The sequence below is a fragment of the Hibiscus syriacus genome, unplaced genomic scaffold, assembly GCF_006381635.1.
Source record: "Hibiscus syriacus cultivar Baekdansim isolate YM2019G1 unplaced genomic scaffold, ASM638163v2 tig00111438_pilon, whole genome shotgun sequence".
NCBI lineage: Eukaryota > Viridiplantae > Streptophyta > Magnoliopsida > Malvales > Malvaceae > Hibiscus > Hibiscus syriacus.
Window position 1 is genome coordinate 82,385 of NW_024063093.1, and position 8,710 is coordinate 91,094.

Genomic DNA, 8,710 nt, shown 5'->3' on the forward strand with positions numbered 1-8,710 from the left:
TTCGATGTTTTTGGGGTCGATACTTTTAGAAAATGTATCGACACATATGTTTACCTATTCTCTCATTAAACCGGTATATTTTACCTATTAATTTATAATACTTAACTTCGATGTTTTGATGATCGATACTTACAATAAATGTATTGACACTGTTTTGAAAACTTTATGTTTGAGAACCATATTGGACAAAATGTTGAAAACAAATCTTTGTGTTTACTAATTTTGTCATTAAAAAATTCTATTTTTACCAGTTTTGTTATTGTTGGGCATAACAAAACCGGTAAAAATTACCTAAAACATTATTATTTCTACTTAAAACATCAATGTTTTTAACATTTCCGGTAAAATACCAAACAATAACAAAACCGATAAAAAAATAACAAAATCGGTAGCGTTTTTACCGGTTTTATTAAGAAAACCGGTAAAATACCAAAATAATAACAAAACCGGTAAAAATAATAATATTTTCGATAATTTTTACCGGTTTTGTTATGCACAACAATAATAAAACCGATTGCGCTTTTACCGATTTTATTAAGAAACCAAGTAAAATATCAAATTAATAATAAAACCGATAGAAATAATAATATTTTTTATAATTTTTACTGATTTTATTATGTATAACAATAACAAAAATATTTTTTTTAACACTATATTAAACGCAGCACATAAGCATTTCCAAAAGAAAAGGTAGTTGCTTTGACGGTAAACAAAGGGCCCCGGGTAAGGTCATTGAAAACCTGCCACGTGTGAAGCTGCCATTGCCGTAGCAGTCTACAGTTTTTCCAGCTTTGGCGTTCACATAGTTTACGTGTCCTAAATTTAGCCTCTACATATAAAAAAGGAAAAAAGGGCAATTATATATAAAAAATTAATATCAATAGAAATCTCATTTTTTTCCAGTATTTATCAAAATATCATCTTTTTTGTCAACGTGGCAATAAGACGTATTTTACATAATGTGTTTTGCTCACGTGATATCTCACTCAATAAATGCTTGTTTTATAGGAAGCGTCTTGTATTGATCTGATTGTTCATCTAGAAAATACTTCTACAAAATATGCTTTTGTTTTTTAAATTTTTTAAAAATAAATAATTTACAAAATATAACATTCGATTATAAGATAAAAGATTAATTCGAATATAATATTAAATATATGGTATTTAATTCAAATATAACTTAAAATATTTTAAATTAATATAAAAATTAAAAAGACAAAATTATATAAACTAACGATGTCTTATTCGTGAATGCGTTCCATAGAACAGTAGTTGTCTATTTCGAACAAAATTTCTTCGTCTAAGTTGCTCTTTATCTTCATTCTCAACATCTTCACGACATTAGCTTCCTCTTGTTGGTTCAGAGACAATGTCAAAGAAGGACCTCCATGGAATAATAAATACAAAGGTGTGTGATCGACAATCCCACCGCTTACTGAGAATTGCAAAAGTTGTGAAAAAAATGACATTGATGACTGGGTCGCATAAGGTGGTGGTGTTGGTGGAGGAGCACCACCCGCCAGATACTATTCATATGAAGCAAACGTTGAGCTCAAACTACCATAAATTTTTAACAGAAAAAGACGAGTTTGAAACGTATGACAATTAGATGATCATTTTGTAAATTTTAATAATCGAGAGACATCGAGGGACCATTTATAACTTTTAATAGTCGAATTACTCAATAAAATATTATCTTATAATCGTGAGACCATTTATATACTTTATTTTAAAATATTAGGCGAATCTTGAGACCCACATGGATGATGAAATAAATAAGTACCTCATGTATATTATCATTTTCATCTAAGTACCTAAAATATTTTTAGATCAAAGTATATAAGGTTATCACTTTGGTCAAATAGATACCTAATGTATTTTTTTAATCAAAATAAATACCTAAAATATTTAATCTTTTTAATCTAAGTTCTAAAAAAATTGACACATTATATTAATTAAAGAATAATTTAGGTACTTAAGTGAAAAAGATAATATATTTCAGATACTATTTCGACCAAAATAATAACTTTAAGTTACTTTAATTGAAATATACTTTCAGTACTTAGATGAAAAATTGATATATTTTAAGTATTTATTTATGATACAAATCTATAAAAAAATTCTAATTATTATTTAAAAATTAAATTTTAAAACTTTAAAAATATAATAATTTAAAAATAAATTTAAGGATAAACTACACATTTAGTATCTAAACTATTTATTTTGGTCCGTTTTAGTATCAAAACTTTATTTATTTTTCAAAATCACACCTAACGTTTAGTTTAGGTTTTAATTTGATACCCGTCGTTAAAAAATTAACAAAATTGATGATGTGGCATTTTAATTTTTTTTTCTAATAACGACGTGACATTATCTTATGGTGACACATCATCATTACTATTAAGTTTTTAATGACGAGATCTCAAGATTAAATACAAGGTAATATTTATTCAAATACTCTTATTTTTTTTTTACAAAGAACACTCATACCCCTGTATATACAGTGTTCGAATCTAAAACCTTAAAAAATAATAATAAATCTCCTAATCATTGATAAGATTTAGTTGGTAAGTTGATTGAAACAGATTTAGGTATACTTTCCATAGTGCAAACATAACTAGATAAACACTCAAAACCCCCAAATCGACAAAAATCCAAACCTAAAAGGTCGGAAGTCACCCTTTTAGACGTATCGCTTTAACCTTGAAAAAGAACTAAAACCTAGAATGACATTTATGTAAATAAATAACAACTTCAAGCCCACTATACAACCAAACCACACCCGCCGTTTTTTTACTTGGTAAACTATACCATTGACTATTAAACTATTCACTTTTTTACTTTTACCATTTATCTTTTAATATTATTAATTAGATCATTTAATTATTTAATTATTATTAATCAAATTACTAACTATTAACATTTAATAGAAATATTGATGTGACAGATAATAAAATTGATATAATTATATATCTGATCCTTAATACTTATATATTCTATTAATTTAATTCTAATTTTAATTTAATTCAATAAATTAATCATTTAATCAGGAGACAACACATGTCAATACATGGTTTGATTCCCTTTAAGTGCAAGTGGTTTGATTAGGTAGAAAAATTATTTAATTAAATAAATTAAAATTAATAAATAAAATATTTCAATAATGTATTGATATGTGTCACCTCCGATTGAATGATTCATTTATTAAATTAAATTAAAATTAGGATTAAATTAATAAAATATATAAGTAGTAATGACCAAATTTATAATTATATCAAATTTTTAATTTCTACGTTAACACTTTTGTTAAACTTTAACGGCTAGTGACTTGATTGACAACAATTAAATAGTTAGTCTAATTGATAAAATTGAAAGATCGATAATAAAAGTAAAAGGAATAAATAGTTAAGTGGTCTATGATATAGTTTACTCTTTTTACATTTATTTCTCAGTTCTTGAATTTTAACCGTTAAGGAAATACATGCAAAATCCAGTGCATAATTGCTGTAAGAACTTATCAGTAAAATAACCATGGTGTCGTTGGCTGCATCACAGCCACAAAGATGAACACTTTAGCCATAACAATACAAAATGAGAGTTCGGGCGAAATCCAAAACCATCTTCTCAATCTACCTTTTTTTGTATAATATATAAAGACGTTTAAGTAACAAATACTAATGCTTCATCAATCGTTGTTCACTGTCATTTCAGTATTTTTGTCTCATTATTGCACTGAATTGAAAACAAATTCCAGAAATCAAAGTATCTTTCTCGAGAGACTTTGAACCTTGTTTTGCTTTCTGGGTTCCACACCAACAAATTTCTTGCTCCTACACCAATTCGTTTTGTTTTATGTGTGTGTGTTCGTTAGTAGTATTCGAAGTAATTGTTTTAGCTAGAGTTTTCTAGGCAGAATTATAGGTGTGGAGTGGTGGTTAATTGCGGTTCTTTTCAGTTCCTTGTGCTTTGAAAAGTGTTCAAAGTAAGTTCTTTTCCCCCCTACCAACTATTGCTAGTTGGAGAAAAAAAGGGTCTAAACCGGATGCAATTTTGGTGCTTGAAAATGGGTTTTTAATAAGTTTCACTACTGTTGTTAGTTGTGTTTCAGTTTTGTTCAATTTGTGAGTTCTGAAAAGGGTTGAGACTTGAGAGAGTTACTCATAGTCATGGCATGTGCTGTTACTTTCGGGGTTTCGCTTTGTTTCGGGATAAATTCGAAGCCGAAGTCTCGTTTTCGAGTGAGAGTCGAGAGGTTAGCCGGTGATGATTTATCAGTGCATTCATCTGATGGGGTGTTATTGAATGGAGGAGGTGTTCCTGCAATGGGAGAGAAAGAGAAAAAAGGGTCATTTCTTGATGGTGGGAATGGGAGTTTAAATTTAAAGCCTAGGACTGAGAAAAAATTGGTGACGCAAAGGGTAGTTTTTAAAGAATTGGAAGTGTTGTGGGATGATGGTTATGGAACAAATACTGTGAAAGATTATCTTAATGCAGCAGAGGATATGATCAAGCCCGATGGCGGACCGCCTCGGTGGTTCTGCCCTCTCGAGTGCGGTCGGCCTATAAAAGATTCTCCCGTGCTTCTGTTTTTACCTGGTGATTGTTTTTGGCTGTTCTTTTCTTTGATTTTGTTTCTTTGCACTCTGTGTTTGATGTTTTGAAAGTGCATAATGACAGCTTCACCATGTCTTTATTTGTTACTGATGTAATTGCAGGGCTTGATGGTGTTGGGATGGGCCTCATTTTGCACCATAAAGCTCTTGGAAAGTAAGTAGTGTTATCCTTCCCTACTATGCTTGTGCCTATTTACCTGATTATTTCCTTTTCAGTGGTAGCTCAGACTCGGATTCAAGTTTCGGATACGCCTTCGACAAATTTTGTGTGTGTATTTGGATGGTCCTTTGTGTGTCATATATAACTACAACATACTGATACTTCAAGAAAAATGAAGAATCAAAGTAACATAGGCAAATCAGTTTTATGGCCACCTTTGTGGCATTTGTATAGCATTCAGCTGAAAAATTATTTCAAAATTTCAATGGTGTTTCGTGAAAGATCCTCCACTTACCTCAAACAAAGATATTATCATGATATGGTTTTTAGTATTTTCCTGCTTATTAGCTCATATTATACTGTTCATAGTCATGTTATATATATATATATATATAATGGTTTCCATTGAAGATTTTTGCTGAGTGCAGGGTTTTTAAAGTTCAGTGCCTTCATATTCCAGTCCAAGACCGAACACCTTTTGAAGGTTTTAATCTTTCATTACCTTTGGATTTCAATTTTCGGGACTTTGTCAGATGCTCTATCAAAAGCTCTTGATAAATGCCTTTCTCTGTAATTTGCATCCTTGTACTGCATTTTGAAGGACTGGTGAAACTTGTCGAAGAAACAATTAGGAATGAGCATGCTTCGCATCCGAATAGTCCAATATATTTGGTGGGAGAGTCATTTGGAGGATGTTTATCGCTCGCTGTTGCTGCTCGGAATCCGACCATTGACTTAGTGGTGATATTAGCTAACCCTGGTGTGCCTTTTTCTTCATCGGATTTTGTTAAATATTTACTTCATGGATGAATTGTGTTGCTGAAATTCCATGTGGCTGATAGATTTTTTTCCCATTTTATTTTAGCTACATCGTTTGGCAGGTCACAGTTGCAACCATTGTTCCCTATATTGGAATCTGTCCCTGATGAACTCCATATTACCATCCCCTATCTTCTGAGCTTTGTAATGGGTATGTTTTTCTACTGTAGCATGCTTTATATAATCAGATTGATTCAGTTCTGATATTGTTATTACCGTTTTTAATGCGTAAAGGTGATCCGGTGAAAATGGCTTCTGTCGGTATTGAACGTAGACTTTCACCGATGCAGAAGATGGAACAGTTGTCCAGAAACCTCACTGCAATGCTCCCTCTTCTTTCTGTAAGAACCATTCTCAGCTAGTTGCTTCAATTTATGTGTTTTCGGTTATGATTCATTCTGTTTTGTTACTGGCATTTGCCGCCTGTCCGAGCCCAAGTAACAGGTTTAGTCTGAGTTCCGCGTTTTCTATTAATCTATAATGTTCTTTTCCTTTATTTTCAGGTTATGGCCAATATTATGCCAAAGGAGACACTCACGTGGAAGTTGAAGTTGCTTAAATCGGCTTCTGCTTATGCTAATTCGCGTCTCCATGCTGTTAAAGCCGAAGTACTAGTGCTTGCAAGGTCTTTTATTCTCTTCCTACTTCCTAGTTCTGTCTTCATCTTCATATTTTCAATGACTCTGGTGAGTTTTTAATGGTTTCTTCATTTCAGTGATAAGGATAATATGCTCCCTAGTCAAGACGAGGCTCAACGTCTTAAAAACTCGTTATCAAATTGCATAGTCCGTCGCTTCAAGGACAATGGACATACCCTTTTACTAGTAAGCATATGTCTTAGCATCTGCGCTGTTGGATGTTATATAACTGAAGCATATCTGTAGTTCCCAAGTCGACCAAAAGACGCTTAGGCCTATTTCGATTGGAAAACGGTTATATCTATTTTGGAGATACATTTGATGTGAACTTGTAGCTCTGCAGAACCCTGAATAATAAATATTTTTTCTGTGATGGTACAGGAAGAGAGCTTGAATTTACTGACTGTCATTAAAGGTACTTGCAAATACCGGCATTCCAGGAAGCACGATTTTATCTCGGATTTCTTGCCTCCCAGCATGTGGGAATACAGATATGCATTTGATGTAATAGCCGGGTAATTTCCACAAAGCAATGTATTGTATGCAGAAGAAACATGTTTCACCAACTCCGGCTCATATTTACTTCCACTCGAAACTGCAGATACATACGATTCGCTTCTGGTGCGACCATGTTCTCTACCATGGAAGATGGAAAGATAGTGCAAGGACTTGCAGGGGTTCCAAATGAAGGTCCTGTGTTGTTAGTTGGTTACCATATGTTGATGGGACTCGAACTTTCTTGCCTTGTCGATGCCTTCTTACGAGAGAAGAAGATTATGGTCCGCGGAATAGCACATCCAGAGTTGTTTTGGGGCAAATTGCAAACTTCATCCGATGAGTTTGCTTTCGGCGATTGGGTTAAAGTCATGGGTGCATTGCCTGTATCAGCCAACTATCTGTTCAAAGCTTTGTCTACGAAATCCCATGTTCTTCTTTATCCCGGTGGCGCCCGCGAGGCACTCCATTATAAGGTCAGACAGATTCATAGTTCACAGTGGTCGGATCTAGCCGAATTCATGTTTGCATTTCATTTTCTTATGACATATTGCTTTCTCATGCCAATATTTATGATGTAAATTCTCATAAAATATTCTCTTTATCATTGCAGGGTGAACAATACAAATTATTCTGGCCAGATCAACCTGAATTCGTTAGAATGGCGGCACGATTCGGGGCCACAATCGTACCTTTTGGGACTGTAGGAGAAGATGATATAGCGGAAGTAAGTTGTTCATACAAACTCTTTATCCTTTCGTCTTCGAACCGTTCGAAAAACGCTAATATCGTTGTTCTTGCTTATGATCTTTTTTAGCTGGTTCTTGATTACAATGACTGGATGAAAATCCCTGTGATCAATGAGAGAATAAAAGAATCCATTCGAGACGGTATAAGAATAAGGTCGGTACACGGTCTCTCACTGCAATGTACTTATCTTCAATGCAAATCTCGTATTTTTCGATTCGGTCTCGGTTTCATACGAATAAGTATAGTTAAACTAGGGGTAGAGTAGAAAAGGCTTCCATTGGCAATAGCTACACTTGGAATTAGTGGAATAATATTCTCTTATTTATATAGGGATGAAACAAAGGGAGAGGTTGCCAACCAACAGCTTTTTATTCCGGGGATGTTACCGAAGATTCCGGGTCGTTTTTACTATCTGTTCGGAAAACCGATAACGTTGAAGGGAAGGGAAGATTTGCTGAAGAACAGAGAAGATGCAAAAAGTTGTATTCGCAGGTAAAATCAGAAGTTGAACAATGTATAGATTACTTGCTGAAGAAGCGAGAGGAGGATCCGTATCGGAGTGTAATCGATCGGACGATCTATGGTGCACTCTACTCTTCTGTGGATCAAGCTCCAACATTCAAGCCTTGAAGGAAAGGAAAATTACTCAAGCATACGCATCTATGATTCTATTGTGAGCTTATTTTTGTAACAAAATGCATAGTTTATGCACTATATCCATTGCCGATCTTGTGCAATATAATATTTTTGTAACAAAAATGTATGTTCTTTCAATGAGAAATGAAGTTTAGGTTAACATAATTCGCATTGAAAATTTATTTTGGGACGTTAAATTTAGAGAAAAATATTTTAGGTGTCAAATTTGGAAATTATATAAAGAAATTTTGTAAGTGGACGAAACTGAATAATATATATTAATTTATGTTTAAAGATACTAATATTTTATTTCAAAAATATGTTAATTTTATTTTTATATTATTATTTTATTTTTAAATTTTTTTTGAGGTGTCTCAATGTATGATGGCTCCGTCAAGACTCAACTCGAGATTGAAGAATGGGAATTCACATAATTCATTCCCTCGCCCTTCACCTCTCCTAAATTCGCCCCCTCCTAATCCTCCGTTTGTCTCTAGTATATCTTAGACTTTAAAAGTCAAGTATATAGGTTTTTAATAAATTATTCATTCATTCCAAATAATTATATGAAAATAAAATAAATTTATTGAAAAAATCAT

The 8,710-nt window shown here is 32.7% G+C and overlaps 1 pseudogene; it reads left to right on the top strand.

Annotated features, from left to right (window-relative positions):
• The first annotated feature begins 3,859 nt into the window (after nt 1–3,859).
• On the top strand, nt 3,860–8,106 carry LOC120163256 (annotated as a pseudogene).
• The last annotated feature ends 604 nt before the right edge of the window (nt 8,107–8,710 follow it).